This window comes from Neoarius graeffei, chromosome 8, assembly GCF_027579695.1.
Source record: "Neoarius graeffei isolate fNeoGra1 chromosome 8, fNeoGra1.pri, whole genome shotgun sequence".
Classification (NCBI taxonomy): Eukaryota; Metazoa; Chordata; class Actinopteri; order Siluriformes; family Ariidae; genus Neoarius; species Neoarius graeffei.
Genome location: NC_083576.1, coordinates 53,818,161 through 53,840,010, shown reverse-complemented (window position 1 = coordinate 53,840,010; position 21,850 = coordinate 53,818,161).

Genomic DNA, 21,850 nt, shown 5'->3' with positions numbered 1-21,850 from the left:
ATTTTTCAACAGGAGAAGATAAACTTCATATCTTCATGTAACCGTGTAATATTCTTTATACAGTGGTGCTTGAAAGTTTGTGAACCCTTTAGAATTTTCTATATTTCTGCATAAATATGACTGAAAACATCATCAAATTTTCACACAAGTCCTAAAAATAGATGAAGAGAACCCAGTTAAACAAATGAGACAAAAAATATTAGACTTGGTCATTTATTTATTGAGGAAAATGGTCCAATATGATATATCTGTGAGTGGCAAAAGTATGTGAACCTTGGCTTTCAGTGTCTGGTGTGACCCCCTTGTGCAGCAATAACTGCAACGAAACGTTTCCGGTAACTGTTGATCAGTCCTGCACACCGGCTTGGAGGAATTTTAGCCCATTCCTCTGTACAGAACAGCTTCAACTCTGGGATGTTGGTGGGTTTCCTCACATGAACTGCTCGCTTCAGGTCCTTCCACAACATTTCGATTGGATTAAGGTCAGGACTTCGACTTGGCCATTCCAAAACATTAACTTTATTCTTCTTTAACCATTCTTTGGTAGAATGACTTGTGTGCTTAGGGTCGTTGTCTTGCTGCATGACCCACCTTCTCTTGAGATTCAGTTCATGGACAGATGTCCTGACATCTTCCTTTAGAATTTGCTGGTATAATTCAGAATTCATTGTTCTATCAATGTGGCAAGCCGTCCTGGCCCAGATGCAGCAAAACAGGCCCAAACCATGATACTACCACCATCATGTTTCACAGATGGGATAAGGTTCTTATGCTGGAATGCAGTGTTTTCCTTTCTCCAAACATAACGCTTTTCATTTAAACCAAAAAGTTCTATTTTGGTCTCATCCGTCCAAAAAACATTTTTCCAATAGCCTTCTGGCTTGTCCACATGATCTTTAGCAAACTGCAGACAAGCAGCAATGTTCTTTTTGGAGAGCAGTGGCTTTCTCCTTGCAACCCTGCCATGCACACCACTGTTGTTCAGTGTTCTCCTGATGGTGGACTCATGAACATTAACATTAGCCAATGTGAGCGAGGCCTTCAGTTGCTTAGAAGTTACCTTGTGGTCCTTTGTGACCTCACTAACTACGACACGCCTTGCTCTTGGAGTGATCTTTATTGGTCGACCACTCCTGGGGAGGGTAACAATGGTCTTGAATTTCCTCCATTTGTACACAATCTGCCTGACGTGGATTAGTGGAGGCCAAACTCTTTAGAGATGGTTTTGTAACCTTTTCCAGCCTGATGAGCATCAACAACGCTTTTTCTGAGGTCCTCAGAAATCTCCTTTGTTCATGCCATGATACACTTCTACAAACATGTGTTGTGAAGATCAGACTTTGATAGATCCCAATTCTTTAAATAAAACAGGGTGCCCACTCACACCTGATTGTCGCCCCATTGATTGAAAACACCTGACTCTAATTTCACCTTCAAATTAACTGCTAATCCTAGAGGTTCACATACTTTTGCCACTCACAGATATGTAATATTGGATCATTTTCCTCAATAAATAAATGACCAAGTATAATATTTTTGTCTCATTTGTTTAACTGGGTTCTCTTTATTTATACTTTATACTTTATACTGATTTATTATATACTTTTAGGACTTGTGTGAAAATCTGATGATGTTTTAGGTCATATTTATGCAGAAATACAGAAAATTCTAAAGGGTTCACAAACTTTCAAGCATCACTGTATTATATAGACACATCCACAAAAAAATTACGCAAGTTAATCAAAAGAGTTTAAATTTCAGTGGGAAAGCACTGGAAGTGACGTCATGGAGTGAAATATTGGGGAATATGCCACTCAGATCTACAATATATTTTGTATGAAAAATAGGAGTTTTTCAACACGAGAAGATAAACTTCATATCTTCAAGCCAATGTCTGATTTTCTTTTTATTATTTAGCACATTCACCAACAAAAAGTACCCAAATTTATCAAAACAATTCATTGATTTCCTCGCAAGTGACATGTAGAGATTTATGTCACGGTTTTGGTTCTCCATGTTCTGGATGTAGCTCGTATGAAAAATGCAAGTGGTGTATTTCCCAGTAAAACACTCATGTCTATATAATATATATGTGTTTGACTCTCTGATTTATGTTTCCTATTAAGAATTATAAAGATTTGGGCCATTTTAGATTATACAGTAGCTACTGTATATTGTTCTAATAAAATAAGGTAATTTGTAATATTTCTTACTTCAGTCATCATTTACAGTAATAATTTCTCACATTCGTGAGTCACAAGTACGTGTCCTTTGTTTTGATGTTCAGTTTTTAGAGTATATAAAACTGCACATCATCATGCACAAGGTGAATACTTTTATTCACACAAAGTAATGCAATATCAGTCAAGATAAAAAAGAAAAACGGCAACAGCATCTCTGCATGGGGTTTGGTTTGCCTCTTTTATTGCCTAGACACATTTTGTAATTGCAAATATTTGTGAGTGCATTTTTCAGATCATGTTACTGTTGGGCTCATAGCACTATTTTTCTTTTAATAAAGATACTCCCCAAAAGCTACTCGAGTAATAGCTGTCCCTTGTGGAGAATGATTAGCCTGCTAAATATTTTAGCATGCTAAGTGTTTGTACAAGCTGGGTCCATGAGATATTTAAATAGCTTTCAGGAGAGTAATGTATTTGGTGCAGGTGTGCTCAGTGGTAAGGAAGGGCCCCTACTTAGCCTAAAAAGCCACATACAGTACTATCTTTGGCTTTCCCATGCTGACTCTGTGTAATTCAGGAGTGAAGTTTTCTGGAAAGTGGAGGACACAGGAGAGCAGAACAGCTCTAAATACAGAACTTTATTACAAAACCTTTATTGCTTCCATATCAAGGGTTAGGGCAGCACAGTGGTGTCGTGGTTAGCACTGTCACCTCACAGCAAGAAGGTTATGGGTTCGAGCCCAGTGGCTGACGGGGCCTTTCTGTGTGGAGTTTGTATGTTGTCTGTGTGGGTTTCCTCCGGGTGTTCCGGTTTCCCCTACAGTCCAAAGACATGCAGGTTAGGCTAATTGGTGGCTCTAAATTGACCACACGTGTGAATGTGAGTGTGAATGGTGGTTTGTCTCTATGTGTCAGCCCTGTGATGATCTGGTGACTTGTCCAGGGTGTACCCTGCCTCTCGCCCATAGTCAGCTGGGATAGGCTCCAGCTTGCCCTGTACAGGATAAGTGGTTACAGATAATGGATGGATGGATATCAGGGGTTAAATGGTTCTGAGAAACAGCCATGCTAAATATCAGGACACTATGAAGATATTTTGTTGTCATCATCAGAATTGTAAATATGCAGAATATGTGCTGTAGTGTACTTTCACACTCTGGAAGAGCACAAAACGATTGTTACGTATGTAACCGCGGTTCTATGAATTTCGGATGACCGCCAGAGGCGGTGCTTAAAGCACCTGGATGTTCATCACATGCTCATGCAGTTCGAGTGTATATACCAACAAGGTCGCTTGTGACAGGGGTGACGTATGCCACTGCACCGGTACTTAAGGTACGTTCATCCCGGAAGCGTTCTCTTGGCAGTCTTCGCGTCAGCCTTCCGAGTGACAGCCAAGCTCTGGCAGTCATCCGAAATTCATAGAACCGTGGTTACATACGTAACCATCGTTCTATTTCATTTCTCCTGACCGCCAGAGGTAGTCCTTAAAGCACCTGGATGACTAATACCAATAGGGTCATGAGGAAGACCTACTTACCCTACGAATGGCTGAAAAGGGTGGCTGTGGCCAGTGGATTGTGCATGGCCACATTAACCCTATAAAACCTTGCAAACGTGCAAGTTGAGACCCATGAGGCAGCAGCACAGATATCAGAGAGTGGAACTCCATGTAGAGCCGCCCATGATGCAGCCACACTCTGAGTGGAGTGGCCTCAGATGTGGGGAGGGACCGGGAGGCTGCTGTTAGTGTAGGCATGGCTAATGGCCTCCACGATCCAGTTCGACAGTCTCTGTTTGGACAACGCATGGCCGTGCCTATGTCCAGTGTGACACACAAACAGTGCATCCGACTGTCGAAATGCAGCAGTCGCTTCAATGTATGCCCTCAGTGCTCGAACTGGGCAAAGAAGGACGTGACCTTGGCCCTGCTTATTCTCCTCAGGCAGTGGTCTGAAGGGTTCCAGGCTGAGGGGCTGATTGGTGTACGAAGAGGAGAAGTTCTTGGGCAGAAACAAAGGATTAGGCCACAATGTTACACCCGTGCCATCGGGGCTCCATCGTAAGCACTCCCGGCCAATAGACAGGGCGTGTAGTTCACCCGCTCTCTTAGCCGACGCCATAGCTAAAAGGAATGCTGTCTTTAAAGATAGCCATTTGAGCTCCGTCCCCTGTAGGGGTTCAAATGGAGGTTTACACAGTGCACTTAAAACCAGAGGCAAGTCCCAAGCTGGTCTTGGACTGCGTTGAGGGGGTCTCATGCGCTGAGCACCTTTAAGAAAGCGGCTCACCAGTGTGTGGGATCCCACAGTCAGCCCGTCCACCCTGTTGTGCATTGCGGATATAGCCGCTACATACACCTTGATGGTGGAGGGTGCAAGGCCCTCGTCCAGACGAGACTGTAAAATGCTGAGAATCACCGGTATCGGGCAACACGTCGGTTCCTGATGGCATGCTTGGCACCAACTCACAAAGAGCTTCCACCTATTGGCATAGAGCACATTGGTGGAAGGTGCGCAGGAGCACTGGATGGTCCTCACAACAGTCGGCTCACATTCTGCTAGCAGTGGGTCGGGCCCTTCAGAGGCCACACCCACAGCTGCAACCGTGCTGGGTTCGGATGCCAAATCTGACCCCCCATCTGTGAGAGGAGGTCCATCCGTGCAGGAAGACACCAAGGCTCCCCGTGCAGCAACCCGTACAGGGTAGGGAACCAGACTCTCCCCGGCCAATTGGGGGCTACCAACAGCACCCTGTGACCCTCCTTGAGGATCCTCTCAAGAGTGGGCAGAATTTGTGGGAGTGGTGGGAAAGCATACAGGAGCTGCTGTGGCCACTCGTGTGCCAGTGCATCTTGGCCCAGGGGGCTCGACGTTTCTTTCAGTGCAAACCACAGGGGACAATGTGTCGTGGCCTGAGAGGCGAAAAGGTCCACCTCTGCCCTGCCGTATTGCAGCCAAATGCTCTGCACCACTTCCGGGTGCAGCTTCCACTCCTCCGGGTCGGGGTTCTGTCGCGACAGAAGATCCGCAGCAGTGTTCCTCACTCCTGGTAAATGCATTGCCCTCAGGCTCAACAGACGAGGGTAAGTCCATGTCAGCAGGCGCCGAGTGAGCTTCAGGGAAGGTAGTGACCTGGTGCTGCCCTGGTGGTTTATATGATAGACCACAGATGTATTGTCGGTCCTTATAAGGTCATGCCGACCCGCTAAAACCAGAAGGAAATGTTTCAAGGCGAGGAAGACGGCCCGCAGTTCTAACACATTGATGTGTTGTCCCCGCTGTTGTGGGGCCCATACGCCCCGGGCAGTCCTGCACTGCCACACTGCACCCCAGCCGATCAGCGATGCATCAGTGGCGACTACTTCTCTGCGAGAGGGTATGGACCCCATGGGGACCCCCCGCGTTAGGAAAGAGCGCTCTCCCCATGGATGTAGACATGAGGAGCAACTGGCAGTGAGTCTGACTGACCTGTGCCTGTGATGTTGTGGATGTAAACCAAGGCTGTTCATCCAGCTCTGTAGAGGCCTGAGTGTGAGGAGGCCCAAAGGAACTACCGACGAGGCCGCGGTGAGCATACCTAGCAGTGTCTGGAAAGACCTGAAGGTCAGGGTTTGTCCCTTCCTGAAGCGATGTAACAGTCGGACAATATCGCTCACCCGTCGCTGAGACAGGGTTGCCCTCAACAGCTGAGAGTCCAGCTGAAGGCCAAGAAACACAGTCTTCTGGCTGGGTGTGAGGGAGCTCTTGGCGTGGTTCACCCTGAGCCCAAGCTTGGTGATGTGAGAAACCAGCACGACTGAGTCGCTGAGCGCGTCTACCCTTGACTGAGAACAAATCAACCAGTCATCCAGGTAGGGGAGGATACGCATTCCCCTGCTCTGAAGTAGGGACAGTGCTGCCGCGACGAATCTCATAAAGATTCTGGGTGCTAGGGAAATTCCGAACGGTAATACTCGGAACTGGTAAGCCCTCCCTTCGAAGGCGAAGCGGAGGAACTGCCTGTGATGAGGAGTGATGGGAACGTGGAAGTATGCATCCTTCAGATCGATGGTTGTGAACCAATCGTCCTGTCTGATGCTGTTTAAAGGGATAGTTCGGGATTTTTGACATGAATCTGTATGGCATCCCCATCAATAGTGTCGTGCAAACACACTGACTTACCCCTGACAGCATCCTGTGAGTCCAGTTCTTGTCCAGTTTTGGTCCAGATGAAAGTAGTCCGGCAAGTTTGTTGGGGTCACGAAAGTAAAATGTTTTTTGTCTCAAAACAGTATGTCTTCAAAAGAGTGATATATTTGCATCACAAAACCATTGTCAAATAAAAAGTCAGACCTCAAAATCGCTTGGCACTATTTTCTCTCCCTTCTTATCACTGCGCGCTGCCGCCAGGTGACAGCCACGGCTGTTTCATTCATTGTTTACTAGTGATGGGAATTTCGGCTCTTTTGGCTCTTCTTACTATAAGGAGCCGGCTCTTTCGGAAGATTTTTTATAATTATTTCTCATGACTTGTACATTCACACTGAGTACACATATCAATGCAAATTAACACGAAGGGATTTACTAGACCAATTTATATCTGGAACTATTTTCAGCCACAGCACAGGCAAAGCACCGCTGCAGGCGCAAAGACACCGCGCAGCGCCTGAAAACGGGTGTGCAGCGCCTGAAAACGGGTGCACAGCGCCTGAAAACCCGTTTTCAGGCGCTGCGCGGTGTCTTTGCGCCTGCAGCGGTGCTTTGCCTGTGCTGTGGCTGAAAATAGTTCCAGATATAAAAACAAACGTTTTACTTTCGTGACCCCAACAAACTTGCCGGACTACTTTCGTCTGGACCAAAACTGGACAAGAACTGGACTCACAGGATGCTGTCAGGGGTAAGTCAGTGTGTTTGCACGACACTATTGATGGGGATGCCATACAGATTCATGTCAAAAATCCCGAACTATCCCTTTAAGACGTCGGATGTGCGCAGCATATGGAATTTGAAGACCTTGAGGTGGTCATTCAAATGTCTCAGATCCAGTACGGGGCGAAGCCCACCCCCTTTTTTTGGGATGATGAAATAGGTGGAATAAAACCCACTGTTTTGTGAAGGTGGATCTAATGGCTTGATGGCACCCTTTTCCAGGAGGGCCAAGACCTCCTGGCGTAGTGCCAGAGCTTTGGCCTGATCTTTTACTATGGTCATTTTGACCCCTTGAAATCTCGGCGGTCGGCATCTGAATTGTATGCTGTAACCCTGAGAGAGGGTGGATACAACCCAGGGGTCCGATGTTACCACTTCCCAGTAGGCGAGTTGTTGACTGGTGAAGTGTCCGACCGCCGGAGTGGAGTAGTCAACGTCTGCCTCCACGCCCCCCTACCTTTGCGCCCACGTGGACACATGCCTCAGGCTGGCAAACTGCTGCCTGGCTTGAGTCACCTGAAGGGTGTGCTCCAAAGCCTGTTGTGCAGCGGCACCAAAGAGCTGTCCCGGAACAACTGGGAGAGTGTGGAGGGCCCTCCTGCAGGGCTCTGAGAGTGGTGACTGAGCCAACCATACCTGACGCCTGGCGAGGGTTAAAGACGACATCAGTCTGCCCAGCTCCCTGGACATTAAAGCAAATGCCTGCAGCGAGGCCTCACTTAGGCTTTGCAGTGATGGGTCTGCTCCAGAAGACTGAAGGGCCTGAGACTGGGCCAGGATCAGGTGAGATAACGAATTGCCTATGCGTGCAGCCCGTGCTGCAGCGTCATAGCTCTTCCCAATGAAGTCATCAGTCAAACGACACTGTGGCCGTGGACAGCGAGCATCGGGTCTCAACGCCTCGTCCGGCAAAAGGATCAGGGCAGCAAGGGCCAGTTCGATTGTTGGCATGCTGGCCAGACCATGACTGGACGCATCCTGCATGCTAGCCAACGCCCGGCAGTCACTAGGAAGGTGGGAGAAACGCCTGGGGTCCGCCCAGCATCTCTGCAGCTCCTCAATAAAGGGGGCTGAAGGTGGAATAGTGAAAACAGCAGAGGGCGAGGCCTGTCTAAAAAAGGCACTCTGCATCCGTACTTCAGATGGCGCCGTGTCCAACCCCAGGCGGGCTAGCGCCATTTTTACCGCGGGCTTGACCACTGATGTTCGGCTATCCACTGAGCCCTTCAGTGAACTGCGGCCAGTGTCTATGGAGTCGCCCCCCGTCCTCCCATTCTTCCGCATCTAGGCTGTCAGACGCCATAGTGGAAAGCACGTCCTCCTCTTGAAGCTCCGCGGCCGGGGACAGCACCGGAGGCTGTGGCTCAGGAGGAGTAAATGAAGCAGCAGTGGCAAGAGCATCAGCAGGCCGTGCCTCAGGCGGTTGTAGGTTATAGAGCAAAGCCTTAATCTCAGCAAACTCTGAAGCCAAGGTGTCCACTCGTTGCGCTAAGGGGTCTACCTTCTGGTGTTTGGGCCTACAGGGAGCCTCACATGACGGCTGCTTAGGGTGCTTCCTAGACTTAGGAGACAGAGCGCAGTCGCTCGGTGCTGGGGGCAGTCGAGAGCCCAAACTGCTTTCCAGCTGAGCAAGCCTAGCAGTGCATGCGGCTAAACTGAGGCAACTGCAGTTCATACATGCCTGTTCAGTTAATCCCTGTCGCAGATGATCGATGCCGAGGCAGCTCAGGCATCGATCATGACCATCCTCTGGCTCGAGAGGGGCTCGACAATCAGCACAAAACATAAACATGACCGCTGTTTATTCTACTTACCTAAATATGGATTAGGTGATGGTAAACAAGCAGTGTCAAAGTACCAATACAGAGCCAAGCAAACAAAACGAAATATCCGTGGCGGAGTCAGGAGCAAACACACTCACCCAACCACGTTCAGGTAATCAGCAATCAAAACTGAAATAAACAAGCTACAGTGTGAATCAAAAGCGCACAAAAACACCAAATAAGTATCACACTTGCAACAAAACGATGCTTATTAGATCGCTGCAAGGCGAGAAAACACCCATATGATCACGGTGAAACTGAAACTTATAATTAGAAGTTGCTAGCTGCCGAAGTCAGAGCAAACTCACTCATAAATGGCTTAGCTGAAAATACTTTACTTACCTTAAAGCTTCGAGACAAATCACTTAACCAAATGGCAAATCGCAGTCTTAAGAGGGTGAAAAAAACGCAGCTCCAACCCGTTAAGGGTTTGCAAGACTCCAGGTGATTGCTCTTAGCAAAAATAATACGGCTCAAAACAAACCTGCTTTGCATGAGAAGATGCAAGAGAACGCTTCCGGGGTGAACGTACCTTAAGTACCGGTGCAGTGGCATACGTCACCCCTGTCGCAAGCGACCTTGTTGGTATATACACTCGAACTGCATGAGCATGTGATGAACATCCAGGTGCTTTAAGCACCGCCTCTGGCGGTCAGGAGAAATGAAATAGAACCCAGGTTTACTTAGAAAACAAGTGGAGCTAAGGATAAACTGCCAGACCTAACTCAGGGCTATATGCCAGTATTATACCAAATAACATATAATATATAGATTTAGGCACTGCCTAAAAGCGGAGCTCCCATCTGTTTCTGGGTTGTAGAATTTTCTTATATCATAGCCAGTCTCTTTTGTTTTATTTATTTACTGGCTAACACTGGCCACCAGGTGGTGTGTATGACTGGTAATTACTAACACTGACCACTAGGCGGTGTGTATGACTGGTAATTACTAACACCGACCACTAGGCGGTGTGTCTCATCTCATCTCATTATCTCTAGCCGCTTTATCCTTCTACAGGGTCGCAGGCAAGCTGGAGCCTATCCCAGCTGACTACGGGCGAAAGGTGGGGTACACCCTGGACAAGTCACCAGGTCATCACAGGGCTGACACATAGACACAGACAACCATTCACACTCACGTTCAATTTAGAGTCACCAGTTAACCTAACCTGCATGTCTTTGGACTGTGGGGGAAACCGGAGCACCTGGAGGAAACCCACGCGGACACGGGGAGAACATGCAAACTCCACACAGAAAGGCCCTCGCTGGCCACGGGGCTCGAACCCGGACCTTCTTGCTGTGAGGCGACAGCGCTAACCACTACACCACCGTGCCACCCCAGGCGGTGTGTATGACTGGTAATTACTAACACCGGCCACCAGGCGGTGTGTCTCATCTCATCTCATCTCATCTCATCTCATCTCATCATCTCTAGCCACTTTATCCTTCTACAGGGTCGCAGGCAAGCTGGAGCCTATCCCAGCTGACTACGGGCGAAAGGCGGGGTACACCCTGGACAAGTCGCCAGGTCATCACAGGGCTGACACATAGACACAGACAACCATTCACACTCACATTCACACCTACGGTCAATTTAGAGTCACCAGTTAACCTAACCTGCATGTCTTTGGACTGTGGGGGAAACCGGAGCACCTGGAGGAAACCCACGCGGACACGGGGAGAACATGCAAACTCCACACAGAAAGGCCCTCGCTGGCCACGGGGCTCGAACCCGGACCTTCTTGCTGTGAGGCGACAGCGCTAACCACTACACCACCGTGCCACCCCAGGCGGTGTGTATGACTGGTAATTACTAACACCGGCCACCAGGCGGTGTGTCTCATTTCATCTCATCTCATCTCATCTCATTATCTCTAGCCGCTTTATCCTTCTACAGGGTCGCAGGCAAGCTGGAGCCTATCCCAGCTGACTACGGGCGAAAGGCGGGGTACACCCTGGACAAGTCACCAGGTCATCAGAGGGCTGACACATAGACACAGACAACCATTCACACTCGCATTCACACCTACGGTCAATTTAGAGTCACCAGTTAACCTAACCTGCATGTCTTTGGACTGTGGGGGAAACCGGAGCACCCGGAGGAAACCCATGCGGACACGGGGAGAACATGCAAACTCCACACAGAAAGGCCCTCGCTGGCCACGGGGCTCGAACCCGGACCTTCTTGCTGTGAGGCGACAGCGCTAACCACTACACCACCGTGCCGCCCCAGGCAGTGTGTATGACTGGTAATTACTAACACCGGCCACCAGGCGGTGTGTATGACTGGTGGTACACGGACACGGACAAACCACAAAAAATCGACTCGATGGGTTTACTATTTTTTCTTAGGTATGGTGCTCTGCTGGAGCTCCACTACTATTATTATATCCAAAATGTAATTTTGTTTATATTCTTCAAGGGGAATATTCAAGAATCTGACTCATTTCAGATAACATGTACAAATCCAATATTTACAAATTATGACTGACTTTACACTACAGAAATGCATCTCCATGATCAATAATGGGTGCATGAGCAAAATGAAATGTATTTTTGTTTTGATGGTAAACATAAGGTGTTAAAGGGAAGAATTATAAACGTCAGTAGGAATCTGAAATAACAACATAGGTCCTATCATATTATCAGTTTGTTTCTTACATAGGCCCAGAGAGAGATTGAGAATGTATATACAAAAACAGACTGCTTCATATGAATCTCCTCTCTCTGGCCAAACACAAAAATTATATAGTGGTACAATAATGTTTTCTTTTGGTTTTAGATTGGCGTGCAGTGGAAACTGCAGAACCTCATTTTCATAAAACCTCTTTTAAACAAACAGACCACACACATACTGTACACTGCCCTAATTTCCCCACACACCAAGACACACAAACAACAGACGTTACCAAACTGCTAACAAGGAACCTGCGCAGGTTTATATGGGAATGACTATAATAAATATCCCTCAGTTGCAAATCTACCTGGCTGTGCCACCATGACACGGCTTTATTTCCTACACATACACAGACCTGTGTGTGGGAAGTTATCACTATCGTTATCACTCCTGCACCACACATGAACATCTGGTAGAAAAGAATGCTTAGAAATTAGATATGAAATAGCAAAACATGAACCTTACCCAGGGTTTTGAAAACATGATGATGAAACACCATCTCTGAGTTTATATACACCCTTGAGCTCCTCTGCAACTCTCTTTGGCTTGTTAATGCTTCTAGCAGCCTCAAGAGGTTCTTCATGAAACCTTTCAGTATTAACATAAACCAGTTTTCCTTCTATGGCACATGGCTGAATTTCAAAAACCTCCCAAGTAGCATTTAAACATAACAGTAAATGTTTTTTCCAATAATCTGGATTTTAGTGATCAGTAAATACATGTAAGGTCATAGCTATTGATTTTGAGACACAGCTCATGACACCAATAATGACAACAACAGAAATTTTTACCCACAAGACTCATCCTTGTGTGTACAACCCCAATTCCAAAAAGGTTGGGATGCTGTGTAAACTGTAAATAAAAACAGAATGCAATAATTTGCAAATCATGGAAACCATGTCAATATTTAATTGAAAATAGTACTTAAGACAACATATCAAATGTTGAAAAACTGAGAAATGTTATTGTTTTTTGAAAAATATATGCTCATTTTGGGGCAGCACGGTGGTGTAGTGGTTAGCGCTGTCGCCTCACAGCAAGAAGGTCCGGGTTCGAGCCCCGGGGCCGGCGAGGGCCTTTCTGTGCGGAGTTTGCATGTTCTGTCCGCGTGAGTTTCCTCCGGGTGCTCCGGTTTCCCCCACAGTCCAAAGACATGCAGGTTAGGTTAACTGGTGACTCTAAATTGACCGTAGGTGTGAATGTGAGTGTGAATGGTTGTCTGTGTCTATGTGTCAGCCCTGTGATGACCTGGCGACTTGTCCAGGGTGTACCCCGCCTTTCGCCCGTAGTCAGCTGGGATAGGCTCCAGCTTGCCTGCGACCCTGTAGAAGGATAAAGCGGCTAGAGATAATGTGATGTGTGTGTGTGTGTAGTACTTAAGACAACATATCAAATGTTGAAAAACTGAGAAATGTTATTGTTTTTTGAAAAATATATGCTCATTTTGGGGCAGCACGGTGGTGTAGTGGTTAGCGCTGTCGCCTCACAGCAAGAAGGTCCGGGTTCGAGCCCCGTGGCCGGCGAGGGCCTTTCTGTGCGGAGTTTGCATGTTCTGTCCGCGTGGGTTTCCTCCGGGTGCTCCGGTTTCCCCCACAGTCCAAAGACATGCAGGTTAGGTTAACTGGTGACTCTAAATTGACCGTAGGTGTGAGTGTGAATGGTTGTCTGTGTCTATGTGTCAGCCCTGTGATGACCTGGCGACTTGTCCAGGGTGTACCCCGCCTTTCGCCCGTAGTCAGCTGGGATAGGCTCCAGCTTGCCTGCGACCCTGTAGAACAGGATAAAGCAGCTACAGATAATGAGAGATGAGATGAGATATGGTCATTTTGAATTTGATGTCAGCACCACGTTTCAGAAAAGTTGGGACAGGGACACGTTTACCACTGTGTTGCATCACCTCTACTTTTAACAACACCTTGTAAATATTTGGGAACTGAGGAGAGCAATTGCTGTAGTTTTGAAACAGAAATGTTGTCCCATTCTTGCTTCATATGCAATTTCAGTTGCTCAACAGTTCGGGGTCTCCTTTGTAGTATTTTGCACTTCATAATGTGCCAAATGTTTTAAATAGGAGACAGGTCTGGACTGCAGGCAGGCCAGTTTAGAACCCGGACTCTTTTACTACGGAGCCATGTAGTTTTAACATGTGCTGAAAGGAGTTTGGCATTGTCTTACTGAAAGAAGGAAGACCTTCCCTGAAAAAGTTTTTTGTCTGGAAGGCAGCATATTGCTCCGAAATGTGTATATCATTCAGCATTAATGATGCCTTCCCAGATATAAAAGCGACCCATGTCATGTGCACTAATGCACCCTCATACCATCACAGATGCTGGCTTTTGAACTGTGCACTGATAACAAGCTGGATGGTCCCTCTCCTCTTTAGCCTAGAGGATGTGGTGTCTATGATTTCTGAAAAGAATTTCTACTTTTGATTCATCAGACCGCAGGACAATTTTCCACTTCACCTCAGTCCATTGTAAAAGAGCTCGGGCCCAGAGAAGGTGGTGATGTTTCTGGATATTGTTTATATATGGTTTTAACTTGCATTTGTGGATGCAGTAATGAACTGTTTTCACAGATGATGGTTTTCTGAAGTGTTCCTGAGCCCATACAGTGATTTCCACTACAGACATGTGTCTGCTTTTAATGCAGTGTCGCTTGAGGACCTGAAGCTCACAGGCATCCAATTTCAGTTTTCAGCCTTGTCTCTTGCATACAGAGATTTCTCCAGATTCTCTGAATCTTGTAATGATATTATGTACCGTAAATGATACGATTCCCAAATTCTTTGCAATTTTACATTGAGGAACGTTATTCTTAAATTGTTGCACTGTTTGCCCACGCAGTCTTTCACAGAGCAGTGAACCCCTCCCTCCCCATCTTTACTTCTGAGAGACTCAGCCTCTCTATGGGAGGCTCTTTTTATACCCAATCATGTTACTGACCTATTGCTAATTAACCAAATTTTTATTATTATTACTTTTTAGCATAACACAACTTTTTCCAGTCTTTTGTTGCCCCTGTCCCAACTTTTCTGAAATGTATTGCTGATATCAAATTCAAAATGAGCATATCTTTTTCAAAAAACAATAAAATTTCTCAGTTTCAACATTTCATATGTTGTCTTTGTACTATTTTCAATGAACTATGGGGTTTCCATGATTTGCAAATCTTCACATTCTGTTTTTATTTATGTTTTACACAGTGTCCCAACTTTTTTGGAATTGGGGTTGTAAATAAAGTGTACAGGGAAGAATGTGAACAATGATTCTCATGTTACCACTGCCTATGTACATATACAGTATAGAGCTTCTTCTTGCTAGCTAGGTAAAATACTACAACCCCGATTCCAAAAAAGTTGGGACAAAGTACAAATTGTAAATAAAAATGGAATGCAATGATGTGGAAGTTTCAATATTCCATATTTTATTCAGAATAGAACATAGATGACATATCAAATGTTTAAACTGAGAAAATGTATCATTTAAAGAGAAAAATTAGGTGATTTTAAATTTCATGACAACACCACATCTCAAAAAAGTTGGGACAAGGCCATGTTTACCACTGTGAGACATCCCCTTTTCTCTTTACAACAGTCTGTAAACGTCTGGGGACTGAGGAGACAAGTTGCTCAAGTTTAGGGATAGGAATGTTAACCCATTCTTGTCTAATGTAGGATTCTAGTTGCTCAACTGTCTTAGGTCTTTTTTGTCGTATCTTCCGTTTTATGATGCGCCAAATGTTTTCTATGGGTGAAAGATCTGGACTGCAGGCTGGCCAGTTCAGTACCCGGACCCTTCTTCTACACAGCCATGATGCTGTAATTGATGCATTATGTGGTTTGGCATTGTCATGTTGGAAAATGCAAGCTCTTCCCTGAAAGAGACGTCGTCTGGATGGGAGCATATGTTGCTTTAGAACCTGGATATACATTTCAGCATTGATGGTGTCTTTCCAGATGTGTAAGCTGCCCATGCCACACGCACTAATGCAACCCCACACCATCAGAGATGCAGGCTTCTGAACTGAGCGCTGATAACAACTTGGGTCGTCCTTCTCCTCTTTAGTCCGAATGACACGGCGTCCCTGATTTCCATAAAGAACTTCAAAATTTGATTCGTCTGACCACAGAACAGTTTTCCACTTTGCCACAGTCCATTTTAAATGAGCCTTGGCCCAGAGAAGACGTCTGCACTTCTGGATCATGTTTAGATACGCCTTCTTCTTTGAACTATAGAGTTTTAGCTGGCAACGGCGGATGGCACGGTGAATTGTGTTCACAGATAATGTTCTCTGGAAATATTCCTGAGCCCATTTTGTGATTTCCAATACAGAAGCATGCCTGTATGTGATGCAGTGCCGTCTAAGGGCCCGAAGATCATGGGCACCCAGTATGGTTTTCCGGCCTTGACCCTTACGCACAGAGATTCTTCCAGATTCTCTGAATCTTTTGATGATGATATGCCCTGTAGATGATGATATGTTCAAACTCTTTGCAATTTTACACTGTCAAACTCCTTTCTGATATTGCTCCACTATTTGTCAGTGCAGAATTAGGGGGATTGGTGATCCTCTTCCCATCTTTACTTCTGAGAGCCGCTGCCACTCCAAGACGCTCTTTTTATACCCAGTCATGTTAATGACCTATTGCCAATTGACCTAATGAGTTGCAATTTGGTCCTCCAGCTGTTCCTTTTTTGTACCTTTAACTTTTCCAGCCTCTTACTGCCCCTGTCCCAACTTTTTTGAGATGTGTTGCTGTCATGAAATTTCAAATGAATCAATATTTGGCATGAAATTTCAAAATGTCTCACTTTCGACATTTGATATGTTGTCTATGTTCTATTGTGAATGCAATATCAGTTTTTGAGATTTGTAAATTATTGCATTCCGTTTTTATTTACAATTTGTACTTTGTCCCAACTTTTTTGGAATCGGGGTTGTAGTACAAAATTAATATAGATATAAATATATTATGCCAAATTATTATGGCATGTTACAAAAAATAAATAAAAAATCTGAGTCCTCATCTCCAATTTACAAGTCCGAATGCAGTTAATTCACGAGTCCAAGTCCGAGTCATCAGTGCTCAAGTCCAAGTCGAGTTATGAGTCCTTAAAATTAGGGCATAAGTCAGACTCGAGTCCGAGTCTTGGACTCGAGTACTACAAGCCTGGTTCAAAGACATGCAGTTAGGTTAACATGGGGCAGCCATGGCCTGAGGTTGGGCTGAAGTGCCCTTGAGCAAGGGCACCTAACCCACAACTGCTCCCCAGGAGCTGTATCACAGCTGCCCACTGCTCTGGGTATGTGCATGTGCTCATTGCTCACTTATGTGTGTTCACTGTTTCAGATGGGTTAAGTGCAGAGGTTAAATTTACTGTGTGCTTAAGTCTGTGCTTGAGTCTACGTGTGACAAATAAAAGGCTTCTTGGCTTAGCTTCTTCTGTATTCTTTTTTTTTTTTTTTTAAGATTTTTTTGGAGGCTTTTTTCACCACCATTGGACAGGACAGTGCAGAGACAGGAAACGAGCGGGAGAGAGAGACGGGGAGGGATCGGGAAACGACCTCGGGTCGGAACCGAACCCAGGTCCCCGGATCCACGGCACCCCATCCACCCGAGCCACAACGCCTCCTTCTTCTGTATTCTCATCTCATCTCATTATCTCTAGCCGCTTTATCCTTCTACAGGGTCGCAGGCAAGCTGGAGCCTATCCCGGCTGACTACGGGCGAAAGGCGGGGTACACCCTGGACAAGTCGCCAGGTCATCACAGGGCCGACACATAGACACAGACGACCATTCACACTCACATTCACACCTACGGTCAATTTAGAATCACCAGTTAACCTAACCTGCATGTCTTTGGACTGTGGGGGAAACCGGAGCACCCGGAGGAAACCCACGCGGACACGGGGAGAACATGCAAACTCCACACAGAAAGGCCCTCGCCGGCCCCGGGGCTCGAACCCAGGACCTTCTTTCTGTGAGGCGACAGCGCTAACCACTACACCACCGTGCCACCTCTTCTGTATTCTTATGAGCATAATTAGATGATGTTCAAATACAACCCTGAATGTAGGATTCTAATTATAACATACCGAGTTATGTTGCCGTATTCTTGTATAGTGTGATATTCTCATAAACTGAAATCCATTATTGCTTCTTCTTTTTTTTTTTCCTCCATGTCTATTTTGGCAGACACAAAATCCTTTCAAATGGCTTGGATCACCTGAGCAGAAACAGATTTCAGGGCCAAATCATGTGTTCTACAGATTTTCTTTTTGCAACGATGCCTCCTATAGGTTGCCTTGAAAAAAATGACGTCTTGCCAGATATCTGTCCACAATAGAATCAGATATTGAGGGTTTCTATACACGCATGAGTCTCATAAAATGATTCATCGTGTCTATCCTGGCCATACACAGTGTACAATCCCTGAGCTATTTTTAAGTGCAAGTTGCTGCATCTATGCCCACAGATGGTTCTTTCTGTGGTTAGAGCTGAATATGTCTCTAAATCTATGGAAGCTGAAGTAAATAAATTTTGTTTTTGAACAGCTTTGATAAATAATCCTGATTCCTTTCAATGCCTACCCATCCACCCTTTTCTTTCCTTGGGCAGATCACATCTATTACATCTTCACCCTCTACCCCATGCTTATTGAACGTGAAAAAATTAAATAAGGTTTTAACTGACGAGCTGCAGGTAGCCATCCTATACATGAAATAGCAAAAAAAAATCCTTCTAAACATTGCTCTTAATGGACATGAGCAGTACAGTGTACCAAACAAACTGCTGTGCCCCAGAGATTATCATGCCTTCCTCAGGCCTGCAAGCATGGATAAGAAGAAACAGTCCTGTAACATCCAACTTCCCATCTAAAACAATGAGTAATTGGTGGTCAAGTCTACTGGTAAGTTCAGTTCAGAGTTTTATGCTTAACTGCGGCAGAGACATAAAGTGTTTGGTCCCATCAACTTGGAGATCCAATCCCATTAGAATGTGCAACTGAAAAAAAATGTGTCTCAGAACAAGTAAGAAATCGTCACTGAATGGGTTGCTCAGTTCCGGACGTCTTGGCATTGAACACAAGAAGGTTAGTGGAAAAGCTCAGGCGGCAGTCCTTAGCACAAGATGTGGACAAATTTTTCAAAGCTTGTAGTATCTGTGCTCTGTCTCGCACCACATGACAACTACCCTCAGGTCTCCTAGACCCTCTACCCATCCCACATCAACTATGGTGTCACACCGCATTAGATTCCATCACTGATCTCCAAGTCTCCGAGGGTAATACCACAATATTAGCAATTGTTGATTGATTTTCGAAAGCATGCCATTTGATAGCTCCCCCCAAGCTCTCTACAGTCATGGAAACAGCATCAGATATTTTCAAGGAGGTATTTAGACATTTTGGTCTCCATGAGGACATTGGATTGGACTGAGGAGTCCAATTCACTGCATGTGTATTGCATGCACTTTGCACACAATTAAATATCAATGTTGGTCTGTCCCCAGGGTATTATCCCCAATCCAGCGACCAAGTGGGGCGTATGAACCAGGAAATCAGTAGGTTCCTGACAACATTGCAGTAATAATCAACATGACTGGAGTTGCTATGCATGGAATTCACTATCACACTCATTCACAGGACTCACTCCCTTTCAGTGTGTGCCCAGTTACCAACAACAATGGTCTGGAGAACATTTGGATGCCCCATAGTCAATGAATGGATCAGAAGAAGCAAGCAAACCCAGGAAACAGGATACATTCATCTGCAGAGAGTAGAACCAGGCAAACAGACATTACTACCCTCAGCCACTCAACTGTAACCTGGATTAATCTGCCTCTCCACATGAGACCTGAAGAACGGTCCTGAGTACCCTTAGGCAGGCCCCTTTGTAGAAGTGGTTTGACCTCAGGAACCATGTTCTTTGTTCTTTTTGGAAAACTTTTTGCAAAAATACAATAACAGCATATCTGTCCCAAAAAGTGGAATACAAATCATTGAATTGAATACTGAATGGTTATATATTAATAAAATAATAATACCTTGTAAGAGAGTCAAAACTGAATTTTCCTGCCTATACTATAAAACCTAAATTTTCCATCAAATTTTAAAACTCAAATGCAGGGGTTAATACAATCACAAACGCTATTTTATATCAGACTAAACTTTGCAATGCATAGGCTGTTTATTCAAAGTTCTCTACATACAACCCCGATTCCAAAAAATTGGGACAAAGTACAAATTGTCAATAAAAATGGAATACAATAATTTACAAATCTCAAAAACTGATATTGTATTCACAATAAAACATAGACCACATATCAAATGTCAAAAGTGAGACATTTTGAAATTTCATGACAGCAACACATCTCAAAAAAGTTGGGACAGGGGCAATAAGAGGCTGGAAAAGTTAAAGGTACAAAAAAGGAACAGCTGGAGGACCAAATTGCAACTCATTAGGTCAATTGGCAATAGGTCATTAACATGACTGGGTATAAAAATAGCATCTTGGAGTGGCAGCGGCTCTCAGAAGTAAAGATGGGAAGAGGATCACCAATCCCCCTAATTCTGCGCCGACAAATAGTGGAGCAATATCAGAAAGGAGTTCGACAGTGTAAAATTGCAAAGAGTTTGAACATATCATCATCTACAGTGCATATCATCATCAAAAGATTCAGAGAATCTGGAAGAATCTCTGTGCGTAAGGGTCAAGGCCGGAAAACCATACTGGGTGCCTGTGATCTTCGGGCCCTTAGACGGCACTGCATCACATACAGGCATGCTTCTGTATTGGAAATCACAAAATGGTCAGGTACTCTCGGGTGCGCTCCAGACAGCGCGCTGCCGTAAACGACTCACACTTGCACAGGATTAAGGCACAATCAGTGCGTCTATATAAAAGCGGTTAAAACACGCTTACTTTGCGAAGTATTGAGTTGCGTTGCTGACACATTACCGAGTCTTATTTCCTTGTTTGGTTTCCTGAGCCCTGATTTCCTGTTTCTCATCTTTGAGTCTGCCTCGTCTACGATAGCCTGTTTGTGCCTCGCTCGACCTATTGCCCGTTTCACTGTTTTACGATTTTGCCTGCCGTTCTGGATTGTTTACCTGCCTTCACTTGTATTAATAAACACACCTTTTGCACTTCCATCCGTCTCCCAACCATCTCTGACAGAATACTTCGCACTCCCTGATAAAGAGAACGCACATTCACCTGTTCATACGTCATGTTCAGGAACAAACTAATGTTAATGGCGCTAAAACAGCCACCGTCAAGTGGTGCAGTTGGAGTCTTGTTCTTGGATCGATAGTGGACTTGACTCAAAAAAGTTTAACAACTTGAACACTGGGGACTCGGACTTGAGGTTTAGTGACTCGACTATAACACTGCTTTGAACTGCGGGGGAAACCGGAGCACCCAGAGGAAACCCACACAGACATGGGGAGAACATGCAAACTCCACACAGAAAGGCCCCTGTCAGCTGCTGGGCTCGAACCCAGACCCTTCTTCCTGTGAGGTGACAGTGCTAACCACTACACCACCGTGTCACCCATATGAAAATATGAAAATGAATACTCTGTATAGCTTTGTTATGAGGCAGCTTTAAGCTAAAGTTCAAATTAGTAAATCCAGTAAATTCCAGTAAATCTCACATTTCAATGCTCAAAGACCGACAAAGAAATATATTCAATCAAGCTGCTTTATGTTGTAAACAGTAAAGTGATGTATAAAATTTCTGACAGCAAAGTCACACAGTAATGGAGGTTTGCACACAAAACCTGAAGCATGCACAAATACAAACAGATCATTATCATCGTGTTTATTTTGATCATAGGAATTCTTCATATGACCTGAAAAATATTGTTTTACCTTTTCAGTCTTCCATGATAAATATTCCAGCACTTTTTTTTTAACTTCATGCTCGTCAAGCTTTAGTGTATTTAAGCTCTTTTATTCATATACAGGGCAATAAAAAAAATTAAACAATGTTAAAAACATACTGGCGGCATTTTCTTTACAGTTTTCTGTTCTTTACAATACTGTTGTCATTTTTTGTGTAATGGCGGCTACTAGGTTGAGTTTTAAGAGGAAAGGTCTGTGCATGGGTGGTTCCACTGGCATGTTAAAGTATATGTCATATGACACAGACAGCACAAAAATGTTACTGACATTTTTGAATCACCCTGTGATTTATGTACTATGGCACATACAACAAGGTTATAGAAATATCTAAAATTTCCAATCAAA